The sequence below is a fragment of the Lactuca saligna genome, chromosome 8 (genome assembly GCF_052625555.1).
Source record: "Lactuca saligna cultivar CGN05327 chromosome 8, ASM5262555v1, whole genome shotgun sequence".
Lineage (NCBI taxonomy): Eukaryota > Viridiplantae > Streptophyta > Magnoliopsida > Asterales > Asteraceae > Lactuca > Lactuca saligna.
Genome location: NC_136424.1, coordinates 85,059,335 through 85,074,734, shown reverse-complemented (window position 1 = coordinate 85,074,734; position 15,400 = coordinate 85,059,335).

The window sequence follows — 15,400 nt, the reverse complement described above, 5'->3', positions numbered from 1 at the left end:
TATCAAGTTGCTTTGGTGAAGGCAACCCAAAAGGACCATGCACCATCGGGTCAAGTACATACCAAAATAGTTATGGACTTAGACACTAATCCAACAATGACCCAAGAATTGTATCTCTTATATCCAAAAGTCACACTTGGAGAACTTTGTGTAAAGATTCTCCTTCTTTAGGACTTATAGTACTTCTCGGAGTTGTTTGCCATGATTTTGATTGTTATTGGAGTAAATCAAAATATCATCAATAAACACTATTACTGATTTATCAAGAAAAAGTTACAAAATCAATGCAGCAGATCCATGAATACCGTTGGAGCATTTGTTAGTCTAAAGGACATAACAAGGAATTCATAGTGTCCATACCTTGTTCTAAAGGCTATCTTTTCAATGTCTTGCTCCCTTATCTCTAATTGGTGATAGCCTAACCTGAGATCAATTTTCGAGAAGACGGTTGCTCCTTCCAATTGATCTAGCAAGTCATCTATCCTAGGTAATGGGTATCGATTCTTTATCGTGGCTTGGTTTAGCTCTCGATAGTCAATACACATTCACATTGTACTATCTTTTTTCTTTACAAACAGTACATAAGCTCCCCATGGTAATGAACTAGGTCTTAGCAGATGGAGTCTAAATGAAAGTTGTAGATCTCGTTGATAGGTACGTGTAGATATAAAGAATGTCAAAAACATAGCTCGTATGAAGAAGTTATATAATTTGAAAGTTTGAATTCCGTTGCACACGTTTACGCCTCACACATGACCTTCTAGAAGCCGCCACGTAGAACCAGCTTGATCCCGACACGTGTCACCACACCTGGGCAAGAACATTGACCATGTGCGCAACATGTATGGCCCTTGTGCGGCGTGCATCCAGAAGTTCCAACTTATAAATAGTTGCTCAATGTTCACTCTTTCCATACAAATCGAAAACTCTATCTCTCTCTCTGTCTGTCTGTCTCTCTCTCTCTCTCCCTATATATATATATATATATATCAATTTTACTTCTTTTGGTCCAAATTCTTCTTAGATTTTAGCGCATTTTGGCAAGTTTAGAGGTCCTTAGGATCCCGAACTCTAATAGCTATCAGCTCGAAGTTCCGCCAATGTAATTTCTAGACCTTGGTCTAGGGAACTCACCTCACTGTCGAATGATAGCTGAAATGTCTCTACCCGGAATAAGTGACTCACTCGTTGAACCAAAATAACCCCTTAGATACCATTCCATACTCATAAACCTTAAGGTCAACTCTGGTCAAGTCAAAGTCAAAGTCAAAGTCAAAGTTAAAGTCAACGCTCCGAATTGACTAAACTCGTTGAGTTTACCCTTCAACTCGTCGAATTCTTATGAATCACAGAATCGTGAAATCGCAATCTAACTCGTCGCGTTTTCCTCCAACTCGCAGAGTTCTGCCTTCTCAACAAAAACGAAACTTCCTAGTATAACTTGTCGAGTTCCCTTGTGGACTCGCCGAGTTCCATGAACAAAATCAGGAATGTTCGACCAAACTCGTCGAGTTCCTCTATGAACTCGCTGAGTCCTTTGCATTTCTAGTCTATTAAGCCCTTTCCTCAGAAATTGAATTTTCTTTTAATTATGACTTTTGACAAAACTACCCTTAATAACTAAATATGAGTCATTGTATCTATGAGGACAATTTGGTCATTTTATAGTGGAACATCTTCTAGGCGCCATAATGTTTTCCGACGAAACACATTGTTTCAGTTCTTCACTCTTATTTCAGTCACTTGCAAACAACCCCAATTTCAAAATTCCGACAATCAAAAAACCCTAAAATCATTTTCGCAGAATCTTTATCTTAGTGAAGGTTTATTATTATGGAAGTCAGTACTTCTTCGAAGATGCAATCAAGAAATCAAAGGAAATCGCTAACAGACATGCCATTGGAAGTGATGGAGAAAATAATAGTCGACTTAGGAAAAATTTCAGCAGTTGATGCTTTTAGGATGAAGAGTGTGTAAGTTTTGTTTTCGATCATTCTATTTCACAAGTGTATTTGAGTTGTCTTTACATTTTGGGGTGGATGTTATGTGTCGTTTGCAGTTGTAAATCGTTTAACGAGGCAGGAAAAAGGGATGAAGTATATAAACATATGGACGTAGATGGATTACGATTTCGTGGTTGGTCTGACCAAAAACATACAGTTGTCAACAAATGCATAGAGATGAGAAACCCAAATAGTCTGTTCAGGAATGGATTGGTACATTGTTAAATATATATATATATATATATATATATATATATATGTATATATATATATATATATATATATATATGCATAGTATTAATTAATTTGTTTCTTGTTTTGCATTACTTTAACTAGAAGTTATGAGTTTAATGTTTTTTTTCAGATGAAGTTATTTTTCTTAGAAGCTAATCATGAAGGAAAATGATGTTTGAAGAAGCATCTACATTGAGACATTTGGATTCAACATTTGTCTTGGGAATGATGGTGATGGTTGAAGGGAGACATAGGAAGCAAGAAGCTTTGGACATGTTGAACAATTCTTACCACAAAGCAAAAGGTAAGTGGAATATTAGAGCAACTTGTTCTAAAGTTCATCTCAACTTAAATAGGGAAGGGAAGAAACATGTACACCTCCATGGCTTCCATAGAACTTGTGTAATGCATAAGTCTGTAATTAGTGTATCAGATGCTTTTGTGAATGGATACAATTGGGTGTTTAGGTGTGAAATTTGTTTGTGGGATGCTTGTTTTGTTAGGTTTTCTAGGGAGTTTGGTATAATTTATGAGTAGTTTGTTTATATGTGCTTTAATATTATGACAATTAATGCTATGTACATTCTTTTGGTTTAATATACAAATATATAGTAATTAACTTGATAAGTAATTACTTGATTAGTAAATATGTTGTGTTGTTAATAAGGGACTAAAAGAGTAAAAGTTTGGAAGGATGTTTGAATAATGTGTTTTGGACTTTCAATATTAGTGTTTATATTGTATTGTGATTATAGTTGTATGTAGCAAATGTTTATTCTTTCCTAGTATTAAATACGTATAAAATATAATGGTAAAGGCATAAACATACATGTATTTTATTTTAGATTTGGTAATTTGGTTTAATATCAACTAGTGGAGAACCCATGTTGTGCATGGGATAAAATTGTAAAGGCATAAACATAGGGACTAAAAGTGGCAACAAAGAAAAACTATTGTGGCTAACATTAAAGTAAAAAAAGTTACTATAAACATACAGACTAAAAGTGGCAACAAAAAAAAACTATTGTATCTAAAATCTAGAGTAACAAAGTTTACTGTTAAAATCTTGTTCCACTTTTAATATATATATTAATACATGAATATATACTAGTAATTTGGTGAAATGTTAATATAAATGTATTACATTATGGATTATGATATATATGTTATTTTTGTCTTTTTCAAATCAACAATCAAAAGTTCACTGTTACCAAGCTATAAAAGGTTATAATATTTGAATAATGTGTTTTGACACAAATACCCTTAGTATTCACATATTTGGAATGATTTCAAGGGCAATTTGGTCTTTTTGCACTCTAAATCGGTAATGCGCCATGATATCTCTAACGTCGGACCGGCGTTTTAGTTCTTCAACCATTCAGAAAATCTCAACTTTTCCGGACGATAAATTTGCATACAAATACTAAAACCCCCAAATCGTCGAAGGATAATCGTTCTTAAAAACGATTTTATTCGATAATAGACTCTTGTCCTCCGCCGGACCAGATCATCATAAAGTAAGTTTTTTTTTTTCCATACCCTATTCCACTGTCTTTCATAGTTACGCTTAATTTAAAAAAAAATGAAATCAACTACTCCAATGTGTATTTTGTAAGTAGAATGTTGAATACTAGAAGTCGTTGTTTGTTAGATGATCTCCCACTAGAGATTTTGAGTCGGATATTTGTAGTATTAGGGGTAAAGTATGCGAAAAACATCGTTTCTGCAAGACTTTGGTAAACTTAATAAACATCAACTAATGAATGTATATTTGATGATATATAACTTTATTTATTTGTTATTTACCGTGTATTTAAATGTTTGAAGTTCAAAGAAGATGTATGAAGCGGGGGATGATCCTCAAGTGTACAGAACAACATGCATTGATATGTTTGAAGGAATGGGTCCCAAAAATCTGAAAGCTGATTTATTTATACGCACATGTGCATTGCATAATAACATTGAAGCCATGTTCAGATAAGGAATTGTATGTGTAGTTTCAGTAATTATATATAATTTATACCATTTATTAATATTTAGTGTCATTAATGTTATATATTGATATTGTTACTCTGTCAACAATAGGAGTGCTTTTATTATGACAATTTTGATTTAGGATTGACTTTGTTGAGACAAGCAGTAGATGAAGATCATCTTGAGGCAATTTATTTGCTTGGAATGATCTACATTTCAAGAGGGCCTCATCAATGTGATGAAGGTATGTATATATGGTATATATGTAAATTATATATATATATATATATATATATATATATATATATATATATATATATATATATATATATATATATATATATATATATAGTTAATCAAGGCATGTTTGTAGTTTGGGGTTATTATTTAGTTGTGTTGTGTTGTATAATATTTACTGTGGTATTGAAAAGGATACATTGGATTAGTTGATGGATATTTTTATGTGTAGGTTTACAATTACTTGATGCCTATTTTTGCTAGGTAGTTCCAGATGATGGGGAGTATACGAGTGTTGTTGATAGTGTCAAAGAGTTGTTGCGGGCTATTGATGTTGTTCATAGACTTACAACAAATAACATCACATTCCAATGTGAATACCCCCATCATTCTGTTAAATGTGCATTTGCAATAGGCCATGAAAAGGATGAGGATCGACAAAAATATTGCATGGTTTGTCGTTGGTATGTAGAGTATGGTAGGTTTTGTATATTTCTTTAAAATATAAATGGTTGATAATAGATTGGACATTGAATATTAGTGTTCATATTTTATTGTATATGAAGTTGTATACTACTATAATTTTGTTTTGGTTTTATGTTTACGTAATTATGTTAAAAGGGTATTTTAGTCATTTTTGCTTGCTATGTTGTTTGAGTAGGAAGAAATATACATAAAATCCATGTTATTTTTGTGATGAAGTATAGTTAATGGAATTAAAAATAAGTTTATAATGAATTTGTTATTAAGGAAAATAATCTACATAGACTATATACTTTAACATGTCCGGTTTTAAAGGTGTGCAAGAGGTGCAACCGCACAGGCCCTAGAAAAAATTGGGCCTGCGTTCTAATAAAATTATATGGTTAATTAGTCATTTTATACTATGTTTTTCAAGAAATTATACAAAACTTGATTAACACAACTGGCTTAACTGTGTCCTTTTCTAGCATAAGCTTACATTCGAGTCCGCTTTCTAGCAATATCTACTTTTCTAATTCATTTTTACATTTTTTGCTATTAGTTTATGCCACATATTACCAATTCAAAAACATTTTATTCAAACCATATCTTACAAATTCCATTGATCATAATAATAATTCATCAATAGAATAAGAAAATTAATTAAACATACAACATCCCAACAAATGTCGTCACAAATTAGCTACGCGTTTTGTTCCATAGGAAAACAAGCAAACGAAATCATATTTCATAGCAGAATTCCCTAGCAAAATGCCTACAAATGATACTTACATATCAAATCAACTATGGATTTGGTTTCCTTCACAAACTCCGTTGCCTAGTAACCACGATAATTAATTCCATAGCAACAGTACAACGGAAAGTTTTTTCGTAACAAATGTCGTCGGAAAATTGCTGCGAATTTTTGTTCCATAGAACTATCGGTAGCATAATACCAACGGATATGGAGTCAGTAGCATTTTCCCTAGCAAGTCCCATTCTCGCTACCAGAAATAAAATTCGTTGACAATGTGGTAGCAAAATTGCTATGGAACGACATTCCATATCACGATCCATTGCAGATTAACAACGAAAATACGTTCCATAGCGACCTTCCCTAGCAAAATCGCGTTTTTCTTGTAGTGGAAATTCCACTTTAAACACCTCACTAAATCTAACCTAGACACCACTCCCGTAAATAGATCAATCAACATTGTGACTTGGAATCACTGATAAATCTTAATTACATGTTCATATTAACGACTTATGATGATAACCATAATTTGCATTGAAGCCTAGTAAGTGTAGGGATACTTATAGAGTTTTCCTGACTAAAAGTATTGAATATGTATATGCAGAACTTTTACTCGGTGGCTACTACAACTCAGGTACTCAAGGGGTCGCAGGGCTTCGCTGACTACCAAAAAACTAAGGAAAATGGGCTACAAGAGGTAGAACTAAGAGAGAGAGAGAGAGAGGGGTTGTAAGGGCAAGATATGAGCGGCATATACGAAACGGGGCTATTTATAAGACTTTTTGAAATGCATGTTGCGCATAGATCAGGTGCACACCATGCATTTGGTCATAAGGGGTGACATGTTACTATCTTATGGTGCCACATGTTACGATCTGAGTGGTGTGTCAGGTATGTGCTGCTCGCGCGTGAATTTTTATGACTGCTTAAAAAAATTCATAACTTGCTCATATGAGCTCTGTCTTCGACAAGTTTTATATCCCTGCATAACTATCGATGAGATCTATAACTTTTATTTAGACTCTGTACTTGACTAATTTTAAATTTATTTTTAGAGTTATATTTTTACAGGCATAGACGGTTAAAGTCCGCGTAAAATCATAAGTCTCTTATACTATATCTGTTTTCGACTGTCTTTATATTGACGGATAGGCATGGACGAGATCTTCAACTCTCGTGTCGATTGTTTTTCCTAACAACTGACCGTTCTAAATTTCGATATCTTTGTTGCACACTGATGTGTTGAATCTTAACAAAATCATAACTTTCTCATATTAAGTCAAATTTAGACATTCTCTATATGTACGCTCTCCGTTTAATGACTACTATGACTATCATTTAGATCATTTAGGCTAATAAGCGATCTATCTCTGTGAAACGACCCAAAAAGACAACCCAAAAATTTCTTTAAAAACATTACTAAAATCATATTTAGAAAAACTGTATCATAAGTCATAACATAAATTCTCGAGTATTAATTCAAAACATAATATCATTATCAGAGTCGAACGTTCCCAGGCTATCTGACTATGGTGTGTGCACTGCAATCTTCCCGAGCTCCATTTTTGAAAACTGAGTACCTGAAACCAAAACTGAAAACCGTAAGCACGAAGCTTAGTGAGCTCCCCTAATCTAACACATACCATGCAATAACATATAAAGCACATACTGGGCCTTGCCCACTGCATCGGACCGATGTCCGGACTAACTGGGGCCTTGCCCCCTACATCGGACCGAAGTCCGGAAACTGACTGGGACCTTGTCCCCTGCATCGGATCGAAGTTCGGACTAACTGGGGCCTTGCCCCCTACATCGGACCGAAGTCCGGAAACTGTCTGGGACCTTGTCCCCTGCATCGGACCGAAGTCCGGACTAACTGGGGCCTTGCCCCCTACATCGGACCGAAGTCCGGAAGCTGACTGAACATAGCATAGCATAACATATCAACTAGCATGAACACATATACTGCATACTACATCGGGCCGTAGCCTGGAACACATAACACATAAATCCTGTCTGAGCCACGAAGGCATCAAACATACTAACTACTGCATCGGATCGAAGTCCGAAAACTACTGCTAACTGAACGGGCCGGCATTGTGGCCTTAGACCCGTCCCTACTAGAAGGAAACTCACCTGATGCTGCTGAACTGCTGCTGCTAATCCTTTTGACTGCTACCTGACCTCTGACTTCAACTGCTGCTCCACTAGCTCCTCGAGGTACCAATATCAATATAACACTTAGTCCAACTGACCTCCAAAGGTCACTAGGTCAATTCTGGTCAAGGTCAAAATCCTGGTCAAAGTCAACCTTCTGGGTCAACCCTACTCGCCGAGTCTACCTACTGACTCGCCGAGTTCATATGCTCTGGGTCTTTCTTATTCGCGACTCGACTCGCCGAGTCTAACTAGTTCCAAGTCCTGTCCTGTCCAACTCGCTGAGTCACCACCCGACTCACTGATTCGAGCCCCAACTCGAAGGGTTTAGGGTTTCGCGATCTGACTCGCCGAGTCCAAGAACAGACTCACCGAGTCCTAGACAATCTTCAACCAACTCGTCGAGTTGCTCATCCAACTCGCTGAGTCCATGCCTAACTTCATCCGACTCGACGAGTTGTTCATCCTACTCGTCGAGTTCCTCCTCATCTTCAAGCTACTCGCCGAGTCTATCCAGTCCTCAATCCATGCAGTGGCTTTTCGAGCCAAACAGAGTTTCCAACTCATAGATCCATACTTCTAGGGACTATCCCCCACGTAAAGTGGCAAACTTTACGTGTAGATTAAGAGATCTAGGCTCAAAACACCCTAAACTAGGGTTTATGGCAAACATACTTCTTCAACATACCAAGGGATGATACTTTAGGGGATTCAAGACCAAAAAAAACATGGATCTGAGGTAGCAACCTCAGATCTGAACCTCCAACTCGGATTAGTTACATATCATACCAACAATGACCAAAACTCACATAATAGAATAGGTCTAGGTGCAAAGGGAGTCCAAGCAACAACTTATTACCTCCAACTAGTCTGAAATGTCTTCTTAATCTCGGATCTACAGTCCCTTCTTGCACCTCCAAGGCTTTTCTTCCTTCTCCAAGCTTTAGTGCACTCTACAAGGCAAGATCCAGCTCAAAAACGGATATGGCGGCTAGGGTTTGGTGTTCTGGGGTAGAGAGGCAGTAAAGGAACCCTAGGAAAGAGAATGAGACGCTTAAATAGGCTCCAAATCCCGGATTTAGGGTTTTTCCTCGCTCAAACCCAACTCATCGAGTCTCCTTGGCCGACTCGTCGAGTCGGTCGCTTACACCACAACCCGGATCCCGCTTGGACTCGCCGAGTCCCTCCATGGACTCGCCGAGTCTCCCCTTAAACTTGAGGTTTTTCTTTCTTTTCTTGGCTTTCCAAACTTTGGGGTGTTACAACTCTACCCCACTTAAATTAAACTTCATCCTCGAAGTTTGCTATGACCAACTGCCTGCAAACTGCGTCCAACTCTTTGTCTGGGAAATCTAACACCCTTTTTGTCCTTCACTCCAGCCATTCACAATGCCGATCACTACCATTGGTACATATTGAATCCTTTTCTTTTCCATAATTTCCTCAATGTTACTTCCTCCGACTGAAAATCCTGTTGCCTCTCATCTGCCTACTGGATGCACTGAGACTACCCTTGTTCAATTATTCTGCCAATATCTGAGTTACCGAACTCCCACCGGTCACTACACTCCATCGCAATCTCCTTGCCACTCCCAGCGACTCCGGAAGATACCTCGACTGTCTATAACTGTTCTATCCATTCTGCCATCCATACTGAATCGATGCTGCTGGAACCAGCTTGCTTATCTCTCCCTGATTACTCAACTCCTACTAACTCAAACCTTTCATCCTGAAGAAAAGCTACCTGCCTAGCTATCCTTACATATCACTTATACTCGACCGAAGGCTCAGCTGATCCTGCTGAGAGAGACTTGTCATTTCCAAATCAACCAACTATACCGCCAGCACTTGCATTCCAACGCAAATACTAATACTGATCATGCCTGAAACTCTAAACTGCCTGAGACACTGAACTGACTGAAACACTGAATTCCGACTCAAACGCGGAATTAAGGACTCCTCACTTAGTCGCTTCCACGACTTCTGAACGAAATCTTTCTCTGGAACTAGTTTCCACTAGTTATCCTGTCGCTGTGGCTCTAACAACCTTCCGATCCAACCGATCGGGTCCATTCATCACATCCTGACATCATCCATTCCATGGCTAACAACATGATGGTTCCCAGACTGACGGTAGCCTTTAACATACCCGAACCCCAACGGTCCACTGCTACTCTGATCTCATAACTGATGTGACGATCTATAGCCAAAATTTGCTGACTTAGCCATAACTGAACCATTTGGGAAATCCGAATCTAACCCGTGGATTCCCATATTCCCACTGCTGCACCCGAACGGGTGGGAATTACTACGTTCCCGCGTTCAACAACGCGCTCATGCTGCTACCAATCTGATAAAAGCCACGGCTACACCCGCGGACTCACAACTCTCAAATACTATCTGGCTGCTAATGAACGCTACGGCTACCCCCCGCAGACTTACAACACTACTACTACTATCTGACTACTAGTGAATGCTACGGCTACCCCCGCAGACTTACAACACTCTACTACTATCTGACTGCTAGTGAATGCTACGGCTACCCCCGCAGACTTACAACACTACTACTACTATCCCGAGGACATCCTGACTATCCCTAGTCCCGCTCGTGAATCCTCATCCTGATTTCTCAAAACCAGCTCTCAGTCTTTGAATTACTGCATCATCCTCGACATCCTATATCCTTGAATGCTCAGCGCTTCGTTAAGGAACTCTTCGGCTCGGTTCCCGAACCAACCGTCTACTAATCCAGATATAAGAAGCTATTGTTGGGAAGTTTCCAAATTCCCAACTCCTGAATCCACATAATCCTGCATGCTGGCTCTGCCACTGGCTACGAATACGAAGACATCTCCTGCTAACCGTTTCTCCGGATCCTCATTCCGACTCACTTGAGCCTTTACAGGTGGTCCTCAAATCCTGGATTCCCAACCAGCTTCTAACCCTCTCCATTACATGAACTAACTGCTGGGAAAAGTTCTCGAACTCCCACTTCTGAACTTCTCAATCCATCCATCACTGTGCTACTACCACTTCTTCTTAGAGGCCGTGCACTCATTTTGGGTCTACGTGACTCTTATCCATGTATACCCGGAGGGTTCTCCCCCACTTCGATCATGCTTACCCCTTGCTGCTTCACATTCAAAAGAGATCCTGACCTTTACTACCATTCCAAAACATCTACTGGGGAACCCAAGCCCGCCAGGTAGGAATTTAACCAATCCATCCCAAACACTAACCACTCCGAACTAGCGAAACAAACCAAATCTCTCCCAACCATGCTACAGTTACTGCATCCTCCGAAACCTTCTCCATAAGAGCACATCCCCTAACTACCAACCAATTATCCGAGGTATGCAAATGGCATATAACATAATCACAAGCAAGCCACTCCATAACACAACACTTATACCACAATTGATGTAGAACCATAACATAAGCTGACAGAAGAAAAAAAACAAAGTTACATACCTCCATTACTCAGTGTTGCTCGAATCCCTGCTGAAATCTACCGGAGAAACTCGGCTCCGAGCCGTAGGCACCCTTGCCCGGCCTCGACAACCACTGACGGTACTTGAAGTCCCAAGGGCAGGAGCTAGCGCCTGCCCTGCTGAATACAAACTCGGACAGTGGGCCTTCTTGTAGCCCCTCTGACTGCAATGGGAACATATTGGATCAAGTCCCTGGGCGATGGTAATAATGCAATCCCTGCTAAAATGGCCAATCTGTCCGCACTTGAAACATCCGGCATCGCCACCACTCCTATGCCTGCACACACCCATGTGCGTCCTTCCGCACTTCCCGCATCGACTGCGGCTCTGGTAGTTCCTCGTCCTCAATTCCGAACCCTTGGGCCTCTTACCCGAACCTGTGGCTACCTGAGTCTCATCCATTTTCCTCTTCCTTTCCGACCCCCTGCCCGGCTCTCGCTCCTGCGTTACCCCAACGGCAACGCCTGCCGACTGAACAGCAGTTGTCTGATCCTGGAGCCTCGCTATCAATCTATCAGTGGTCCTCACAACCATGTCGGGCAGATCCTCACGAATGGCTTGCGAAACTTCCTCAACTATCCAATCATGCAAAGGTCTCTCTTGGAGACAGAATGCCCCACTCACCCCTGCCCCCCAATGGCAGGAACTAGAAATAGGATCTCCCTCCCTGATGGATCCCTGAACTCCATAAGATTCGGGACCTAGACGAGCCCCAATCTGTCCTGAAACCATCCCGGCCTTAAAGGCCTCAAGATGACTGTCCATGAGCTCCACAATGGCCTCTCTAACTGAACCGAAGATCATTGGAGTCTGATCAATGATGTTGCGCATAATCTCTGCGGAAATGAAATCCCTCATCTGATCATCAAGCTGCCCGGCTCTAAAGCCCAAGCCAGACCCCTCCCCTGCACCTGAACTGCCAACTGATATCTCGCGCAATGTCACCATGCTGAAAATATAACAATTCCTGATCAATTTACACACTACCGCTGAGGGATCTTTCACACACTCTACTAGTTCCTTGGTTTTGCCTCGGCCCCTCTTGAATCGAGTACGGATCCTCTGCTTTCAGTAGTATGGGCCCCTACTACCTTCCACATCTACCCGTACTTTCCTCAAGAGTTACCTCAACTCCACCAAGTCCCCTTTACTCTTCTACTGATCTCTGCTACTCTCATCTTAGGCTTGCCCTAGGGAACCTCTGACTCTACCCAAACAGTCCTCAGCTGCTGAAGGCCTCCTTGTAATGCCAATTAGCCACCACCTGAATACCATCACATGTAATGAGGCTCGGATAATCCTTCGAGTAAAAGTCTCGTCCCTACAACGGTTGGACTCAGACGAGAGCTGCCCAGTAGGGCCAAATCCAGCACTCTGAGATTATCCAACCCTGATCACATGTGATGTGACGTATTCACCTAATGGCTAACTCCCATCACTCAGAGTCCCACAAAGCACAAAGCAAGCAGCATTCGGATAGAGGAAACATACTCAGGCAAAACAATTCTCATAACAAGAAACTGCACTAGCATACAATGCTAAGCTCATGCTATCAGGCATAACCTACACAGGCTATCCTACTACTATCTACTGAAACACATAAAACGGGCACATAAGGCATCATCCTAGATCCTTAGTCCTATTCTAGCATGTTGTTCTACTGAAGCTGAAACTGAAACTGAAACTGAACTGAAACTGAAGCTGATAATGATAATCATAACATAACTTGTATGGGTAAATTAGGAGTACTTACTTGAGCTCGGCTGATTGCATGCACCACACCTTTTTTTCTTTTCAAAGTTCCTTATTTCTGAATTCTTTTTACTTTTCTAAAACCGTTTTCTTTCTCAAAACTCTCTTTTTACAAAACCGACTTTTCATTTTTTGAAAATCTTTATACCAATCCCTCAGTTTGAGTCCAGACACGCTCGAGAGCATGTCCAAATCCCTCAAACCAAGGCTCTGATACCAACTTGAAACGACCCAAAAATACAACCCAAAAATTTCTTTAAAAACATTACTAAAATCATATTTAGAAAAACTGTATCATAAGTCATAACATAAATTCTCGAGTATTAATTCAAAACATAATATCATTATCAAAGTCAAACATTCCCAGGCTATCTGACTATGGTGTGTGCACTACAATCTTCCCGAGCTCCTTTTTTGAAAACTGAGTACCTGAAACCAAAACTGAAAATCGTAAGCACGGAGCTTAGTGAGCTCCCCCAATCTAACACATACCATGCAATAACATATAAAGCACATACTGGGCCTTGCCCACTGCATCGGACCGATGTCCGGACTAACTGGGGCCTTGCCCCCTACATCGGACCGAAGTCCGGAAACTGACTGGGACCTTGTCCCTTGCATCGGACCGAAGTCCGGACTAACTGGGGCCTTGCCCCCTTTATCGGACCGAAGTCCGGAAACTGACTGGGACCTTGTCCCCTGCATCGGACCGAAGTCTGGACTAACTGGGGCCTTGCCCCTACATCGGACCGAAGTCCGGAAGCTGACTGAACATAGCATAGCATAACATATCAACTAGCATGAACACATATACTGCATACTACATCGGGCCGTAGCCCGGAACACATAACACATAACACATAACACATAACACATAAATCCTGTCTGAGCCACGAAGGCATCAAACATACTAACTACTGCATCGGATCGAAGTCCGGAAACTACTGCTAACTGAACGGGCCGGCATTGTGGCCTTAGACCCGTCCCTACTAGAAGGAAACTCACCTGATGCTGCTGAACTGCTGCTGCTAATCCTTTTGACTGCTACCTGACCTCTGACTTCAACTGTTGCTCCACTAGCTCCTCGAGCTACCAATATCAATATAACACTTAGTCCAACTGACCTCCAAAGGTCACTAGGTCAATTTTGGTCAAGGTCAAAATCCTGGTCAAAGTCAACCTTCCGGGTCAACCCTACTCGCCGAGTCTACCTACTGACTCGCCGAGTTCATATGCTCTGGGTCTTTCTTATTCGCGACTCGACTCGCCGAGTCTAACTAGTTCCAAGTCCTGTCCTGTCCAACTTGCTGAGTCACCACCCGACTCACTGATTCGAGCCCCAACTCAAAGGGTTTAGGGTTTCGCGATCTGACTCGCCGAGTCCAAGAACAGACTCGCCGAGTCCTAGACAATCTTCAACCAACTCGTCGAGTTGCTCATCCAACTCGTCGAGTCCATGCCTAACTTCATCCGACTCGACGAGTTGTTCATCCTACTCGTCGAGTTCCTCCTCATCTTCAAGCTACTCGCCGAGTCCACTCGAAGGACTCGCCGAGTCTATCCAGTCCTCAATCCATGCAGTGTCTTTTCGAGCCAAACAGAGTTTCCAACTCATAGATCCATACTTCTAGGGAGTATCCCCCACGTAAAGTGGCAAACTTTACGTGTAGATTAAGAGATCTAGGCTCAAAACACCCTAAACTAGGGTTTATGGCAAACATACTTCTTCAACATACCAAGGGCTGATACTTTAGGGGATTCAAGACCAAAACAAACATGGATCTGAGGTAGCAACCTCAGATCTGAACCTCCAACTCGGATTAGTTACATATCATACCAACAATGACCAAAACTCACATAATAGAATAGGTCTAGGTGCAAAGGGAGTCCAAGCAACAACTTATTACCTCCAACTAGTCTGAAATGTCTTCTTAATCTCGGATCTACAGTCCCTTCTTGCACCTCCAAGGCTTTTCTTCCTTCTCCAAGCTTTAGTGCACTCTACAAGGCAAGATCCAGCTCAAAAACGGATATGGCGGCTAGGGTTTGGTGTTCTGGGGTAGAGAGGCAGTAAAGGAACCCTAGGAAAGAGAATGAGACGCTTAAATAGGCTCCAAATCCCGGATTTAGGGTTTTTCCTCGCTCAAACCCAACTCATCGAGTCTCCTTGGCCGACTCGCCGAGTCGGTCGCTTACACCACAACCCGGATCCCGCTCGGACTCGCCGAGTCCCTCCATGGACTCGCCGAGTCTCCCCTTAAACTTGAGGTTTTTCTTTCTTTTCTTGGCTTTCCAAACTTTGGGGTGTTACACTCCGATTCACTATTTTGCGACAT